Genomic DNA, 19,185 nt, shown 5'->3' with positions numbered 1-19,185 from the left:
AAACACTAAATAATAAAGTACAAATCTGTTACAATATGGAGCTTGGTTCAGTCTTAAAAAATCATTCAAGGAAGTAATTCACACTGCAATGTATAACTTTACTGATAAAAGATGTTAAACAGGGCCCCATACCCTTATCTTCTGTGAAAAAAATATTTTTTCTAGGATTCTGTAAAGTACCATCATTCTTATCTAGCTTCTACAGTGTGATAAAATTTTATACCCTTAATCCTGAACATCTACAAAAAAAAAAAAAAAAAAAAAGGCAAAATGGAGGAGAAAAGAAGAGAAGTGAAAGGCAAAGGAGAAAAGGAAAGATATACCCATTTGAATGCAGAGTTCCAAAGAATAGCAAGAAGATATAAGAAAGCCTTCCTCAGTGATCAATGCAAAGAAATAGAGGAAAACAACAGAATGGGAAAGACTAGAGATCTCTTCAAGAAAATTAGAGATACCAAGGGAACATTTCTTTGCAGGTGGGCACAATAAAGGACAGAAATGGTATGGAAGTAACAGAAGCAGAAGATATTAAGAAGAGGTGGCAAGAATACACGGAAGAACTATACAAATAAGATTTTCATGACCCAGATAACCATGATGGTGTGTTCACTCACCTAGAGTCAGACATCCTGGAATGTGAAGACAAGTGAGCCTTAGGAAGCATCACTATGAACCAAGCTAGTGGAGGTGATGGAATTCCAGTTGAGCTATTTCAAATCCTGAAAGATGATGCTGTGAAAGTGCCACACTCAATATGCCAGCAAATTTGGAAAACTTAGCAGTGGCCACAGGACTGGAAAAGGTCAGTTTTCATTACAATCCCAAAGAAAGGTAATGCCAAAGAATGCTCAAACTACCACACAATTGCACTCATCTCACATGCTAATAAAGTAATGCTCAAAATTCTCCAAGCCAGGCCTCAACAGTATGTGAACCATGAACTTCCAGATGTTCAGGCTGGTTTTAGAAAAGGCAGAGGAACCAGAGATCAAATTGCCAACATCCATTGGATCATAGAGAAGGCAAGAGAGTTCCAGAAAAAACATCTATTTCTGCTTTATTGATTACACCAAAGCCTTTGACTGTGTCTATCACCACAAACTGGAAAATTCTTAAAGAGCTGGGAATAAAAGACCACCTGACCTGCCTCCTGAGAAATCTGTATGCTGGTCAAGAAACAACAGTTAGAAATGGACATGGAAAAAAAAAAAAAAAAAGAACTGGACATGGAACAACAGGTTGGTTCTAAATCAGGAAAGGAGTATGTCAAGGCTGTATATTGTCACCCTGCTTATTTAACTTATATGCAGACTACATCATGTGAAATGCTGGGCTGGATGAAGCACAAGCTGGAATCAAGATTGCAGGGAGAAATATTAATAACCTCAGATATACAGATGACACCACCTTTATGGGATAAAGCAAAGAAGTGAAAGAGCCTCTTGAAGAAAATGAAAATGTTGGCTTAAAACTCAACATTCAGAAAACTAAGATCATTGCCTCTGGTCCCATCATTTCAGAGAAGATAGATGGGGAAAAATTGGAAAGCGTGAGAGACTGTATTTTGGGGGGCTCCAAAATCATTTAGGTGGTAACTGCAGCCATGAAATTAAAAAAAAAAAAAAAAAAGCTTGTTCCTTGGAAGAAAAGTTATGAGCAACCTAGACAGCATATTAAAAACGAGAGACATTACTTTGCAACAAAAATGCATCTAGTCAAAGCTATGGTTTCTCCGGCAGTCATGTATGGATGTGAGAGTTGGACTATAAAGAAAGCTGAGCACCAAAGAACTGATGATTTTGAACTGTGTGTTGGAGAAGACTCTTGAGAGTCCCTTGGACTGCATGGAGATCCAACCAGTCAGTCCTATGGAAATCTGTCCTGAATATTCTTTTGAAGGACTAATGCTGAAGCTGAAGCTCCAATATTTTGGCAACCTGATGCGAAGAACTGACTCATTTGAAAAGACCCTGATGCTGGGAAAGATTTGAGGTGGGAGGAGAAGGGGATAACAGAGGATGAGATGGTTGGATGGTTCACCACCTTGATGGACAAGTTTGAGTAAGCTCCAAGAGTTAGTGATGGACTGGGAAGCCTGCTGTGCTGTGGTCCATGGGGTCACAAAGAGTCAGACATGACTGAGCGACTGAACTGAAGTGAAAGGAATCCTGAAACAACTGACACAAATGCATTAGTTATCAATTTACCAAAAGAACAAACAGTGTTTAAGATGATGTCAATGCATTTTATTTTCACTTAAGTGTTTTTAAAAAATGGACCCTCAATATATGATAAAAATCCAATATTTGAATAAGCAGAGAAAAGTCTGACTACCCTGCCTCCACTTCTCCAATCGCAAGTTAAGAGAGTATTGTACCATTGAAAAATTTTTTTGACAAAAGATTTAAGAATTGCTATTAATGAACAATTCTTGGATGAAGAATCCATGCAAATTATACTATTGAGATTGTCCAATGTCTTTCTTAGCATGGTAAATTTGTTTTGGGGGTATAAAATTTCATGACCAAAAAAACTGCTTTAATATCTTATTGGCAAAAGCCTAGTGAATAAATCACAAGAGCATATGCTCAGTTCAGTTTTGTTTTAGTATTGAAATTTCAAGAAATATAATCACTGAATTGCTTCCCTGGACCTCAGTGCTTGGGCAGGATATAAATATAGAGCAGCATAAATGCACCATCAATGAAGCTAGGAAAACTTGTTTTGAATGTTCTTATGTCATTTCATACAACATAAAATAAGTATAGCAGAATCTTGTGTTCTTTTACAAATCATTGACTCTATGGCCTAAAACTATTGGCTAAACTTTATAAATATAGCATATATCATTGTCATATTTCTTACCTAACAACTGATAATAATCAGAACCTCACAATTTTATTACAATTTTTGGATCTAAAAATAGGTCTAAATTAAAACTCTAGTTTTAAGCTTGAGAATTTTAAATGAAACAGAATGTTTATTTCTTGAAGTTTTGCTATTGATCCTTATTTAACATAAGTTCTGTCACATTGCCTTATCCACTTAGAAATGTGACTGATTGTGTATATGAAGATATACTGTCAGTATATAGTTTTATTTCATGAAAAAGACTACTACCTCCACAGCAAAGTTAAGAATAAGATGCCTGCATAGCACCCTTTCATTATTCTGATTCCCTATCACACTCCCCTATCCACCCTTTGAAACCTTTTTTTCCAGGCTTCGTGTCAGTAATCTCATTCACCGCATGCTAGGTTAGTACATCGTATGTCTTGTCCTCTTGTGGTCCCTGCTTACTTAAGAAAAGAGATTAATGCCCCCTATAAATTCTCATACATAATCTCATTTCTAATAAGCCTATTTTCCCTTCACCTCTAAGTTCTGAAATGACATCTATTGAACTCAGTCCTGGGGAGAATAATTTGGGGGAATGCTGAATTAACAATAGAAATTGACTTTTCTCAATTTAGTTGTGGGATTATAGGTTTTTTTTTTTTTTAATATTCTACACTACATTATGAATTAGAAGGAATACAGAGGAGACAATTTCCCCAAGTCGTTTCAATGTGTGAATTATTTCAAGCAGTGTATTAATCTTCCACAGAAAATGTTAAGGAAACATGCGTTATGTTAGTGGTTCTCACTTGGCTACTGATTAGGATCACTTTGTAAGTTTAGAATCACTGATTCCTGTTCCCACACTTTCTGATGTTGTTGGGTAGTGTGTGACCTGAGTATCAGAATTTTTAAAATCTCTGCTGATCATTCTTTTTTAAAAAAAACCTTTAAAAAAATTATTTGGCAGTGCCAGGTCTTAGTTGCAGTACTGGGGATTTTCATTAACTTCATGTGGGATCTAGTTTGCTGACCAGGGATCGAACTCAGGCCCCTTGCATTGGGAGCATGAAGTCTTAATCACTGGATCACCAGGGAAGTTCCTCTGTAGATCATTTTTGCGTGCACCAAAGACTGAGAACTACAGTTCTAAATCTATCTTCTCACCCATCCCTTAAGTTTAACAAGGTCTTCTCTCATTCTCTCTAAAGCTTACTGCATTTCCTGTACCGAAACACCATCCCTTCTTGGCCCTTCTATTTCCACAATTAACTGCTTTAATTTTCTGTACCAAATGTTGGGCAATCAGGTAGATTTTTGATAAGGTTAAGTGTGTGTGTGCACACGTGTGTGTGTGTGTGTGTGTGTGTGTGTTGCTCAGTCACGTCCGATTTTCACCTTTTCTTCAGGTGAAGGTGAAAGTACTCCTTTCACCCTTTCTTCAGGTCCTAGGAAGTCTTCCTATATAATTCGTTATTTGATCCTTCTGTCTTTGTAAGCATGTGTGATTCTGTCCAGTCATGTAAACAGCTTCACTATGTCCCTCATTTCCGTGCTCTATCAAACTTTTAAATGAGGGCTGTGTGCAGGAGCAGTGGCTGCAATGGCACAGGAGCAGCTGAGAGGAGCCAACCCATGTGCAAGGTCAGGGGCGGTGGCTGAGAGGAGCCACCCCACGTGCAAGGTAAGGAGCAGCGGCTGCGCTTTGCTGGAGCAGCCTTAAAGAGATACCACACGTCCAAGGTAAGAGAAACCCAAGTTAGATGGCAGGCACAGAGAGAGGGCATCAGAGGGCAGACAGATGGAAACTACAATCTCAGACAACTAGCCAATCTGATCACATGGACCACAGCTGTATCTAACTCAATGAAACCAAGCCATGCTGTGTGGGGCCCACCCAAGACAGATGGGTCATGGCAGAGAAGTCTGACAGAATGTGGTCCATTGGAGAAGGGAATGGCAAACCACTTCAGTATTCTTGCCTTGAGAACCCCATGAACAGTATGAAAAGGCAAAAAGATAGGACACTGAAAAGAACTCCCCAGGTGGGTAGGTGCCCAATATGCTACTGGAGAATAGTGGAGAAATGACTCCAGAAAGAATGAAGGGATGGAGCCAAAGCAAAAACAACACACAGTTGTGGATGGGACTGGTGATAGAAGCAAAGTCTGATGCTGTAAAGAGAAATATTGCATAGGAACCTGGGATGTTAGATCCATGAATCAAGGCAAATTGGAAGTGGTCAAACAGGAGATGGCAAGAGTGAACATCAACATTCTAGGAATCAGCAAACTAAGATGGACTGGAATGGGTGAATTTAACTCAGATGACCATTGTATCTACTACTGTGGGCAGGAATCCCTTAGAAGAAATGGAGTAGCCATCATAGTCAATAAAAGAGTCTAAAATGCAGTACTTGGATGCAATCTCAAAAACAACAGAATGATCTCTGTTGATTTCCAAGGCAAACCATTCAATATCACAGTAATCCAAGTCTATGTCCCGACCAGTAATGCTGAAGAAGCTGAAGTTGAATGGTTCTATGAAGACCTACAAGACCTTCTAGAACTAACACACAAAATAATGTCCTTTTCATTATAGGTGACTAGAATGCAAAAGTAGGAAGTCAAGAAACACTTAGAGTAACAGGCAAATTTGGCCTTGGAGTACGGAATGAAGCAGGGCAAAGGCTAATAGAGTTCTGCCAAGAGAACGCACTGGTCATAACAAATACTCTTTTCCGACAACAAAAGAGAAGACTCAACACATGGACATCACCAGATGGTCAACACCGAAATCAGATTGATTATATTCTTTGCAGCCAAAGATGGAGAAGCTCTATACGGTCGGCAAAAACAAGTCCAGGAGCTGACTGTGGCTCAGATCATGAACTCCTTATTGTCAAAATCAGACTTAAATTGAAGAAAGTGGGAAGAACCACTAGACCATTCAGGTATGACCTAAATCAAATCCCTTATGACTATACACTGGAAGTGAGAAATAGATTTAAGGGACTAGATCTGATAGACAGAGTGCCTGATGAACTATGGAAGGAAGTTTGTGACATTGTACAGGAGACAGCAATCAAGACCATCCCCAAGATAAAGAAAGGCAAAAAAGAAAAATGGCTGTCTGAGGAGCCCTTACAAATAGCTGTGAAAAGAAGAGAAGCAAAAAGCAAAGGAGAAAAGGAAAGATATACCCATTTAAATGCAGAGTTCAAAGAATAGCAAGGAGAGAGAAGAAAGCCTTCCTCAGCAATCAGTGCAAATAAATAGAGGAAAACAATAGAACAGAAAAGACTAGAGATCTCTTCAAGAAAAGCAGAGATACCAAGGAAACATTTCATGCAACCAGTCCATTCTGAAGGAGATCAGCCCTGGGATTTCTTTGGAAGGAATGATGCTGAAGCTGAAACTCCAGTACTTTGGCCACCTCATGCGAAGAGTTGACTCATTGGAAAAGAGTGATGCTGGGAGGGACTGGGGGCAGGAGGAGAAGGGGACGACAGAGGATGAGATGTCTGGATGGCATCACTGACTCGATGGACGTGAGTCTGAGTGAACTCCGGGAGTTGGTGATGGACAGGGAGGCCTGGTGTGCTGCCATTCATGGGGTCGCAAAGAGTCGGATATGACTGAGCGACTGAACTGAACTGAACTGACTGATTTTGCCCTCACCAGGATGCAGATGCTTATTTTCAGTCATAGGTACACAGTATAAATTTTATTCTGTTTTATAAGCTCTAATTATTGTTTAATTCAGAGACATATCTTGTAGGTTAATTATGCTATTAATTTACTATATTTGTAAATAATTATTAACAATAATTATAACAGTAAATAACAAATAAAAATGAGGATCCTTATTGTGTGGAGATACACTGTTTTCTTAGATTGAGGGAGAGGAATAATTTAATGTAATTTTACAAAAATAAAATGTTGGAAGGAAATTAAAAAGACTTAAACCCAGATCTTCTAGTTGTCAGTTTTGTTCAGTAGAAGGATGAATATTATAAATTTAAATCCAAAATGATCTTGCAGTCCAAACTGAAACATGGCAAAAAGAAAGACATAAAGACATGTGACTTGACTGATGGAAAGAATTTATTTTGAGAAATATTGAGATCTTAGAGACTAAGCTCTAAGTCTATTTACCTATTTGCCAATCTACTGATCAATTGATCACTTTATCATCTATGCAATGGAAAAAGAAGGCATACTTTATAGGTAGAACTAGGAAAAAGAGGAAAACATTGAGTCTTACTGGTTAGGAAGATCACTAAAACTAATAAATAAATAAATAAAAACCCAAGGACAAAAACAAAACAAAGAGGAAATCTCAGATGCCCAATTGATTAATGCCTCCAGAGGGAACTGGGACTTCCAAAATCTATAACAAGGACTCTTTTTTAAGCTATCAATCAGAAATCAATTATAAAAGCAATTGAAAAACATCTTCTTAATGATTAAATTAGCTACAAGATGATTCAACATTTGGACAAGTTTGAATGAAGAAGAGCTGATAAAATTAATGTGTAGTATTTTTAGAATCATTAAATGCATATTAAGGTAATAGAGTTACTATGAGGCCTGGCCGGGGGAATTTAAAGAAATTGTAAACAAAGGCATGTTGTTGTTGTTTAGTCACTAATTCGTGTCCAACTCTTTTGTGACCCCATGGACTGTATAGCCTGCCAGGCTTCTCTGTCCATGAGATTTCCCAGGCAAGAACACTGGAGTGGGTGACTATTTCCTTCTCCAAAATAAAGACACAGAGATATGAAAAAAGAAAAACTCAAAATCAAGTGTTCATGAGAGAGAAGATGATTTGAATTTATTTTAATGGCATATGTTTTTGAGAAAGTCAAAGCTCATTATTTTTATATGTCTCATGACAGTAGACTCTGCAAGACAGAATCTGGAGAAGACAGAAGGTAAAGGTTGGACATAAAAGCAAGAAGAAGGAGGGTCTCTAGATCCAGTAAAAAGCACATGTGGGATGGGTAAGGAAAGGACTAAAATATGAAATGGTTTGAAATGATAAACTTATAGCTGGATTTACAATAACTGGGGGGGGGAGGTAAATAGTATAATTATAGATAATTATTTGAGGAATAGATGTATAAAGAAAGCATGTTTTGGGTGAAAATTCAATAGCTGGGACTTCCCTGGTTATCTAGTGGTTAGGCCTTCACTTTCCAAGGCAGGGGGTGTGGGGTCGATACCTAGTTGGGGAGATAAGATCTCACAAGCCTTGCAGCCAAAAAATCATAAAACAGAAGCAATATTGTACTATTCAATAAAGTATTTAAAAATGGTCCATGTCAAAAAATCTTAAAAAAATTTAGTAGCTGAGGGACAGCAAATTTGAGGGATGACATGTCACAGATGATTTGTCTTCTAGTGGTACACATTAACGTAACATCACTAGTTGTTTCATTTCAACAAATGGTGTGGAGATCCTCCAATTGAGACAAAAATAATTCATGCATTTGAAAAATTACAGAAAAGAAAGCAGAATCTGCAAGTATGAAGACAAGCAACCAAAAACATATTAAGATTACTCTGAGAACTGAGAACAGGATATTATGTCTGTGCATAATGCATGACAATACACTTTGCTTACAGTGTTTTCTGTTATAAACATTGAATATTCTACTTGGAATGAGGAAAGGAGACAAATCCTATATATTTGCTGTAGTTCAGTCGCTAAGTCATGTCCAACTCTTAGCAACCTCAGGGACTACAGTACATCAGGCTTCCTCATCCTCCACTATCTCCTGGAATTTGTTCAAGTTCATGTTCATTGAATTGATGATGCTATCTAACCATGTCATCCTGTAGATAGAGAAGTCCAAATATTCAGATTCAAAGGCAATATGTTAAGTGGTTATAAATATGTGGGATGAGTTTTAAAGGGAAAGGGGAGTCCAGAAGATGGGAAGCTGGAGGAGGTGGGTGCCCACCAGTATGTATATGTTGCAAAAAGATTTCAAATGCTGCCATCTGAGAATAGAGGGTGTATGCTTATATAGAACTTTCTCCTCCAATATCACATGGCAAGCTTAGTATCCCAATTAACGTCTTCATACAAAGAAGCTGAAAAAGATAATGATCTCTCTTTAGTAATTTTTTTTCTCTTTAGCTTCTTTTCAAGCCTCTACCATAATTCTGGATATGCAAACATTGGAGATTTGTCTTATACTCTATATTTGGTTCAAGAAAAATTATCTCTTGGAATGACTGTATGACTTGAAAATTATAGATGTGTGTAGTATTATAAGCATGTAGACATACTTATGACTCCTGACGATTTAAGGAAATTTGGAATAAGCAAAAAGATTACTAGGCCTCTCCAAAGGAAGAATATGCATTACTTGGTATAGCCTTCTAGGTTATCCATTCTGGCCATTAAATTCCTCTGAGCTATTTTACAGTTGTTTAAATCACAGGTATGTTATAGCAATGCAAAATTAATTTTGTCTGTAGGTATTCAAAAGAATCCTGATTGGCAGTGGGAAAACCCTTTTCTCATCCTGAAAGGCCATTTTTACATCCATTTACATATTTATTTCAATATTTCTGACCTATAAACATATTTGTTCTTTGGATTATCCTTTGAACTAGTTGTAATTACTAACCAGTTCTCACATCAGTGTGAATAAAACAAAAACTTTAATGTATTCATCTTATGTGAGAATCCTGGTTTTATCCTCTTTTAATGTTAAATCCATTAATAGGCTCTTTTGAAAAAGAAGAAAAGACAGGATTGGGTTGCAATTGGATTAATTTAAATCTGGAGCATTCAGAGAAGCCAACTTTATTCTACTGGGAAGAAAATACAGGAAAGTGAACCAAGGAGCTGAGTCTTCATCTGTTAAGATACATTGGTGGAAACTGAACAAACAAATAGGGAACATGTTTGGCTTTTAATATCTTTGAATTTTAGCTTAAGGGTATGTTGTTTTTATGTGGAAATTGAATAATGTGAGTCTGATAGTGTTCAGATTTAAGCTTTTGTTCGTTATATACTTGAGTTCATTGTGTAATCTCTGGTGAGTTACACTGAACAACATGGTTGGTATAATTTGAAGCACATAATGACCTGTGGTACAACATAACTTGACAGAATTTGGATCTTTCTTAGGGTATAAACTAAAATCTCTAGTAATGGTCACAGAGAAATCCCAAGGACCATTGTTAGAAACCACCGGAATGGCCTTATGGAGACTCAAGTTTCTAATTAATACCATACTTGGCTATTGAGATAGAGACGAAAACATGGAGACTGTTGGAGGGTGAAGAATGGATATTCTACCTTTACCCTCATGTTTCTACCAAGCAGCAGTTCTCAGAATGTGGTCCCCTAAGTAACAACATCTCATCACTCAAAAACTTGTTAGAAATGCGAATGTGGAACCCCACTCCAAACTCACAGAATCAAAGTCAGAATGTTGGAACCCAGAAATCTCTATTTTAACTAATCTTCAGGATGGTGCTAATACACTCAATTCTGAGAAGCTCTGCTATAGACGTCCCTAGCATCTTTCATCAGAATGTCTTGCTCATGTGTAATACTCATTGTCATTGTTCCTAGCTTATAAAATTATTACAATAAGAGATGGCATGTATATTAAGTGCTTAGTACAATGAAGCACATAATAAGCACTCGATAAGGTTACTCAAAAAGGGAGAATATTGGAATTAGTATAGTACATGGTCTTTTCTTCCCTCTTCTGAGGAATAAGAGTAGCTAAAATAATTTGAGAGATCTTGATATTAGAAAAGACCCTGATTCTGGGAAAGATTGAAGGCGGGAGGAAAAAGGGATGACAGAGGTTGAGATGATTGGATGGACCGACTGGATGGACCTGAGTTTTGACCAAGCTCCCAGAGTTGGTGATGGACAGGGAAGCCTGGTGTGCTGCTGTCCATGGGGTTGCAAAGAGTTGGACACCACTGAGCAACTAACTGAACTGAGGCCCTGTTTTGCTGGTTGGCAGGGTTAACTAGGGGTATCCAAGGTGGCACTAGTGGGAATGAATCCACCTGCCAATGCAGGCGATACAAGAGACACGTGTTCAATCCCCGGGTCAGGAAGATCCCCTGGAGAAGGAAATGGCAACCCACTCAAGTATTCTTGCCTGGGAAATCCCATTACAGTCCATGGGGTCTTAAAGCATTGGACACAACTGAGTGACTGATCACATCACCCACAGGATTAACTGAGGGCTTCACTGTTGGCTCAGCAGCGAAGAATCTGCCTGCCAATGCTGGAGACTTGGGTTTGATCCCTGGGTCCAGAAGATCCTCCGGAGAAGAAAAAGGCAACCAACTTCAGCATTCTTGCCTGGAAAATCTCATGGACAGAGGAGCCTGTTGGGCTATAGTCCATGGGGTCACAAAAATAACTCCAGCAACAGGGTTAATTAAAAGGGCACACACAGTTCATCCCTTGGCTGTACAGTCCCTTGAGTGTGCCCACACCTAATCACAATGAACACCTGCATTTCCTCTCTCCCTATGGTAAGCAAACTAAGTTAATTCCTTCTACTTTCCATATTTTCTAGTGATAATAAAATAAAGTAGGTGATTCAGGATGTATAGACCTGGTTTTCATTTGAAGGGAATGTAGAATGCTTACACCTTGGCTTCAAGTCCAAAGCAGTCTCACTAATTCAACTCTACTGAACAGTTGTAGATGTTGGGGTTGCTAGATCCCTTGCCTGTCCCATTTAGCAAATATTTCCCAATCTATCCCAGATATTGCCCATGTGTCTGATACATTCTGAACATTTTACAAGTGCTAAATCAATGAATTAAGCTTTTGGAAAAAATGGTTTTAAATGTAAAAGAACTGGGAGAATTCTGCATCCCTGAATCTTTCTTAAACTGCTAGAGGATGAGCTTCGGCAAAAAGCTTCAACCTTCGGCAAAAAGACTGATGGTAAACACTTTAACATATATGTGTAGACACAAAACTGAAATGAAAGTGGAAATGAGAGCAGGTGAATACATAAATAAAATAATGGAGATGCTAATAAAATATATTTATTTAATAAATCAATTTCTACCTTCAGATATACTGTAAGATACTTAATACCTATAATTTAAAATTCTGCACGGACTTCCATGGTCATCAGATAGTTAAGACTTCTACTAAAGGGGGCATGGGTTTGAATCCCAGTTGGGGAACTAAGATCCCTCATGACCTGTGATATGGCCAAAAAATAACAAGCAAGCAAATAAAATAATGAAAAAAAAAATGCAGGGAGAGAGATAAATTCCCCCACGTCAGGAATATCTTTAAAACTAAAATTATCCACCATTTGTGATATTCAGACATTCTTTTAAATTTTGCATATACTGTAAGAACAGAGCTCATATCTATTATTTTTGCTTTAGAGAGTTATCTTTCAGAACTCTTAAATATAAGGACAATGTAAATATTTATTTACCTTCATCTATGCCATTAATAACACCTTGATTTCCTTAGGTAGATCTAAGTTTGTTTTAAATATATTACTTTCACCTGAAGAATCCTTCAACATTTTTTAGTTGAGGTTGGTTGGCAGTTAATTATCTATTTTTCTTTATATGAAAAAATGCCCATTTCTCCTTTATTATTTTAAAGTTATTTTCAACTAGTATGGAATTCTGATTGATAGTTGCTTTTTTTAATACTTTAAATATTTAATTTTCTTCAGGCTTGCCTCTGGTTTTTTTTATTAGCAACCTATTATAACTGTTTTTTATTTATATTTCATTTTTTCTGATTGTTAAGATTTTTTGTTTATATCTGGTTTTCATCAGCTTAAATAAGATATACTAAAGTGCATGTGTGTGTATATGTGTGTGTGTGTATGTGTGTGTGCATGTTTGCATTTTTGTTAGCATTTTTCATAATCTGGTGACCTATGAGTGCCTTTGATATGTGGTTTGCTATTTATCATTAATTTTGGACAATTTTCAAACAGTATCTTCTAAAATATTTATTCCATTCTTATTTCCTTGACTTTTTTTCCTAGATTCCATCATCTAAAAATGAACCCAACTGCATTAAAAGTCGTTGATATAATCACAGTTAAGAATATTGAATAGAAAATAACTCATCTAAGTAAATTTGAACACGGAATTTTGACTACATACTGGAAAGTTAAAAGCAAAAAGTAAAAAATACTACATTTAGCAAATATGTTTTTCAAAGGTTTAAATATGCTAACAACTTTGAAGACATTTATCATGAAATATAAAGTATTCCAGGATTGAGTAAATAAGGAAATACCTGAAGAAATGAGAGGTTTCTTATGTTGCATGAAGGAATTTAAAACATAGAGATTAGGATAAACCCTATGGAATTAGAGTGGATTCAGAGAGATCAACATGAAATCATACCTTGTATATAATGTTGTTGTTTAGTTTCTAAGTCATGTCCAAATCTTTTGCAACCCCATGGACTGTAACCCACCAGGCTCCTCTGTTCATGCGATTACCCAGGCAAGAATACTAGATTGAGTTGCCATTTCCTTCTCCAGGGAATCTTCCTGAACCAGGGATTGAACCCCCATCCCCTGAATTGGTAGGTGGATTCTTTACCACTGAGCCATCAGTGAAGCTCCTTGTATATACAGATAAATATATAAATAGATTCAGTTATATGTATGCATATCTGCTTAGAGGACTTGGAGGCAAAACATACATACACACAAGGTAATGAGAATATCTAGTGTCCATATCTTATTTTCGAAATATTGCTGAATAATTTGGGTTTCTCGTATAGCTCAATGGTAAAGAATTAATCTGCAAATCCAGAAGCCCCAGGAGACACAGGTTCAATCCCTGGGTTGGAAAGATACCCTGGAGGAGGAAATGAAAACTCACTCCAGTCTTCTTGCCTGGAAAATCCCATGGACAGAAGATCCTGGTGGGCTACAGTCCATAGGGTAGCAAAGAGTCAGACATGACTAAGTGACCGAGCATACAGACAAATATAAAGATTGCTGGGCAGGGAAAACATAGATGATCCTGGAATATTTTATAGTAATGGAAAGTAAGAAATGCTCAGAATATGATATTATGCCAACAGGCAACAATTTGAAGGGGCCTCCAATGGATAAGTCTGAGATAATGTAAACAAAATACACATGGTTTCATTCTAATATAAATAGAATAAAATAAATATCCACAATATTAGTATCAAAAATAAACTGAGATAACAAAACTCTTACTAGTAACGATTTGATTTCATAAATACAGAAAGAATATCAGAAATAGAAAAAGTAAGGAGCTTGTTGGCCTCAGTCCATAGGATCACAAAGAGTCACACATAACTGAAGTGACTTAGCATGCATGCATGCACAGTAATAATTATCAGACAAGATCACTGTATTCTAAAATTGGTGATAAAAATATGATAGCAGTATATTTGCATAGGCACAAAATATCTTCACACAACATACTTAAAAATACAGGGTAAAATAGTAACTGTACAGAGGATAAAATTGACACACATCATCTTAACCAAATTACTAAAGCTATCATCACCAATAATAATGCATATTAATGTTATGTGCCTTCTGGTGTGCTCTACTGAGAAGGCTATACCTCAGAGTATCACATGGTAGCATTTCTGCTAAAAACACATTACCTTAATTTTTTCATGATGAAAAAAACATCAGTCAAACCCAAGCTGTGGGACATTCAATAAAATAATTGGACAATATTCTTCAAAATTTTTCTTGTCATGAATAAAAAACACAGAGGAAATGCCATAGCTTAGGGAAGACTAAAGGAACATGACAATGAAATATCAGAAATGGATTGTGATCTCCAAAATATATAAGCAGCTCATGCAGCTCAATATCAGTAAAACAAGAAACCCAGTTAAAAACTTGGCAGAAGAATGGATACATGTATATATATGGCTGAGTCCCTGTGCTGTTCATTTGAAACTACCACATCATTGTTAACTGGCTATACCCAAAAGAAAATAAAAAGTTTAAAGTTAAAAAAAAAAATGGGCAGAAGACCTAAACAGACATTTATCCGAAGAAGACATACAGATGGCCAATGAATACATGAAAAAATGCTCAACATTGCTCATTACTAGAGAAATGCAAATCAAAACTACAATGGGGTATCTATCACCTCAGAGCAGTAAGAATGGTTATTGTCAAAAAATCTACAGACAATAAATGCTAGAGAGGATGTAGAGAAAAGAGAACTCTCTTGCACTGTTGGTAGGAATACAAATTGATATAGCTACTATGGAGAATAGTATGGAGATTCCTTAACAAGCTAGGAATAAAACTACCATATGACCCAGCAATCTCACTACTGGACATATACCTTGAGAAAACCATAATTCAAAAGGACATGTGCACCCCAATGTTTATTGCAGCACTACCTTTACAATAGCCAGGACATGGAAGCAATCTAGATGTCCATCAACAGATGAATGGATCAAGTTGTGGTACAAATATATGCAGTGAAATACTATACATCCATAAAAAGGAATAAATTTGAGTCCATGGTAGTCAGTTGGATGAACCTAGAGTCTATTATTCTGAGTGAAGTCAGAAAGAGAAACACAAATATATATTAATTCATATATACAGAATCTAGAAGAATGGTACCGATGAACCTATTTGCAGGGCAGGAATAGAGATGCAAACATACAGAATGGACTTGTGGACACAGCTGGGGAAGGAAAGGGGAGACAAACTGAGAGAGAAGTATTAATGTATACATATATACACACACACTACCGTGTGTTAAAACAGATAGCTAGAGAGAAATAGCTACATAGAACAGGGAATACTGCTTGGTGCTCTGTGATGACCTAGAAGGGTGGAATGGGATATATGTATATGTATAGCTGATTCATGTTGTTGTACAGCAGAAACCAACACAACATTGTAAACCAATTATCCTCCAACTGAAAAACAAAACAAAACAAAACAAGACACATAAAGACTACAAAAACCTTGTGCATCCCCTGTACACCATCTGGAAAAAAAAAAAAGAAAAGAAAAGAAATGCAAACAAACAATACCTTTTAAAATTACATCAAGGAAAGAACTTACTTAGGACTAAACCTCATCAAGCAAATGAAAGTCTTACATGCTGAGAACTACGAAACATTAATAAAGGAAATTGAAGATGTTTCAAAGAAATGGAAAGATACCCCACTCTCTTGGATTGGAATATTTAATACTGTGAAAATGGCTAAACTTCTCATAGCAATCTACATATTTAAGGTGAATCCTATCAAATTACCCAAGACACTTTTCACTGAGCTAGAATGAATAATCCTAAAATGTATATGGAACAATAGAAGAGCCAGAATTGCCAAAGCAACCTGGAGGTGCAATATTGCAAAGCTACATTGCAAAGCTATATCAATCAAAATAGCATTTGTTATTGGCACAAAAATAGACATATGGATCAGTGGAACAGAATAGAGAGCCCAGAAATAAACCCACACACCTATGGTCAACTAATCTTTGACAATGGATAAAAGGATATTCAATGGGGAAAAGACAATCTCTTCAGCAAGTGGTGCTGGTAAAGTTGGACAGTCTCATGCAAATCAATGAAGACTAGAACACACCCTTACACCATACACAAAAGTAAGTTCAAAATGGTTTAAAGACTTAACCCACAAGGCTCCTCTGTCCATAGGATTCTCCAGGCAAGAATACTGGAGTGGGTTGCCATTCCCTTCTCCAGAGGATCTTTCCGACCCAGGGATTGAACCCAAGTCTTCTGAACTGCAGGCAGATTCTTGACCATCTGAGCCACCAGAGGAGCCCTGAATATAAGACAAAATACCATAAAACTTCTAAAGGAGAACATAGGTAAAATATCCTCTGACATAAATTGTACCAATGTTTTCTTAGGTCAGTCTCCCAAGGCAATAGAATAAAAACAAAAATAAACAAATGGGATCTAATCAAACTTAAAAGCTTTTATACAGCAAAGAAAACCATCAACAAAAGGAAAAGACATCCTAGAGATTGGGAGAAAATATTTGCAAATAATGCGACCAACAAAGGCTTCATTTCCAAATTATACAAACAGCTCATACAACTCTTCAGGGAACTTTCCCAACCCAGGGATTGAACCCAGGTCTCCTGCATTTCAGGCAGCAGGGAAGCCCAACAACCACCATACAACTCACACACACACATACACACACCCCCCACACCAAAAAAGCTATTAAAGTGTTTTCATCAGAGAAATCATTAACACTAGATTTATATATGTCTTTGGAAGTGTTGGTGGAATTAAAAAAAAAAAAAAGAAGCCATGTTTAAAAGCTATAAGTCATTGGAACTCACCTGGAGGCCATCACGAGTCTCAGGGCTTTATAGGAAAACACTGAAGGCTGACGACAGGCTCAACTTTTTGACAGAATGAAGCTGGTAAATCTTAGCATTACTCACTGGTTCAGAGACGATATTCCTGAACCAGGTTCCTTTTGCCAACTGGCATCCCAAAGGTAAAGGGCTATCTATGGAATAAAGAGAAAGAAGGAAGACGTTCTGACGCTTATATACATAGGGAGTGTGGGGAACGTGGGGACCATGGGGAAAGGTGATTAGGAAAGGTGTGTAATCATGGTTCTGCACAGGCATAACTAATCTGTAGGCTTCTGCATGTTTAATTTCAATCTTAACCAGTTTAGCTCAGACTAGACACAACTGACTCCAAATCTCTAAAAAACAACTCAGGCTATTGTTTAGGACATTATCATTTAGGACACCTGCCTCTTGGAAGACCTGCAAGTCTTTTGTAGCAATAATTAAAACGAGCTTGATTAGTGAAGGCAGGTTAAGTGAATTTGACTAATAATTACCCACAATTTCAACAAGGTGAAGCTCTGGGCACTCAGAAGGGGCCGCCGCTGCCACCGATTTTATTTGTCCACAACCTTAAAAGCAAGATAATGCTCAAAAGGTCTATTTCAGCCTATGAGTGAGTCTGTATAAACTGTCACCAGAAAGCCCTTCTGTTCCTTCTACCTTCCAAATCTCATTTGAGTGCTTCTTAATTGAAGGCTCTAAACAGGAAAACTATGTAGAAGGGATTCTGTAAAATTTAGTTCCAGAATCCCCATGAATGGAGATGAGAGTTCACAATGGATAATCAAGTAAAAGTTCGTTAATATTTTAAAGTAGATCCATTTGCTTATCATGATGCTTATGATCTAATTATTTTGTACTTAATGGTGTTTACACTGATATCATAGCCCAGAGTTTGATAAACACTAGCTTAATGAGTGAAATTATCTGATTATGCACAAATTTCAGCATGACTTTAGTCTCCATAAATTTGATATTTGACCTTATAAAACTCTAAGATGAGAAAGGTCTAGATCTCTCTGTCAAAATGTGGCCCTAAGAGGATAGCTGCTTGTGCTGATAATAGAAATGAAGGAGAAGGGGAAGCAGAAGAGGGGGAAAAACTGGAAGATGAGGGTGAGAAAAAGGAAGAAGACAAATAAGAGGAAGAGGAAGAACCCAACTGCTGAGTAAACATTTTACCCATTCTCATCCAAAGATATTTCATCTGTGTGCTTTTGAATAATTTAAGAATTGGAAAGTCAGTCCAATGTCTATGTTTGTGACATCAATAAAAACACCACTCAGTTCTGAAGAAATGTGATTCATGAAATGGTATAAGTAAGATCTCCAGAAAAATGCAAACATTTCCCATAACATTGAGGATAGAAATTTAGCTAAGTTGAAAACTCAGGTAACTTGTTAATAGGACTTGACAAAGTTTCTCATATGACTCAAAATAAAAATTTGAAATAAAAGAGAACCAAAGGCTTCCACAGAAATGTTTGTGACACATTAGGCAATAAATTCACTAATGTGACTAACAAATAAGGATGTTTACTCTATTGGTCATTAGGAGTATTTTATGAAACATTTTTCTCTTTTGAATGTGAAGTTAACAGGTAAAATAACTTCATATTTAGTTTCCTGAAATGTAGTTCCTCACAATCTAAAGATGGTTTTGACTTGACCAGATGTGAAAACATACTGAAGCAAAAAAAAAAAAAAAAAAGAGGCCAGACTCTAACGTGTAAAATGGCACCCCACTCCAGTACTCTTGCCTGGAAAATCCCATGGAAGGAGGAGCCTGGTAGGCTGCAGTCCATGGGGTCACGAACAGTCAGACATGACTGAGCGACTTCACTTTCACTTTTCACTTACATGCATTGGAGAAGGAAATGGCAACCCACTCCAGTGTTCTTGCCTGGAGAATCCCAGGGACGGGGGAGCCTGGTGAGATGCTGTCTATGGGGTTGCATAGAGTCGGACACAACTGAAGC

At 37.1% G+C, this 19,185-nt stretch overlaps 1 long non-coding RNA gene across 3 annotated transcripts in view; it reads right to left on the bottom strand.

The window, feature by feature from the left end:
- Positions 1-17,606, bottom strand: part of LOC123333433 — a 110,317-nt gene extending 92,711 nt beyond the window's left edge. For all 3 annotated transcript variants that reach the window (XR_006550809.2, XR_006550808.2, XR_006550810.2), the window contains exon 1: positions 17,183-17,606. This is a non-coding gene — a long non-coding RNA (uncharacterized LOC123333433). The remainder of the gene's footprint in view (positions 1-17,182) is intronic.
- Positions 17,607-19,185: the final 1,579 nt, after the last annotated feature.

Source organism: Bubalus bubalis, chromosome 4 (genome assembly GCF_019923935.1).
Source record: "Bubalus bubalis isolate 160015118507 breed Murrah chromosome 4, NDDB_SH_1, whole genome shotgun sequence".
Taxonomy (NCBI): Eukaryota; Metazoa; Chordata; class Mammalia; order Artiodactyla; family Bovidae; genus Bubalus; species Bubalus bubalis.
This window is presented reverse-complemented; position numbering and strand designations above follow the sequence as displayed.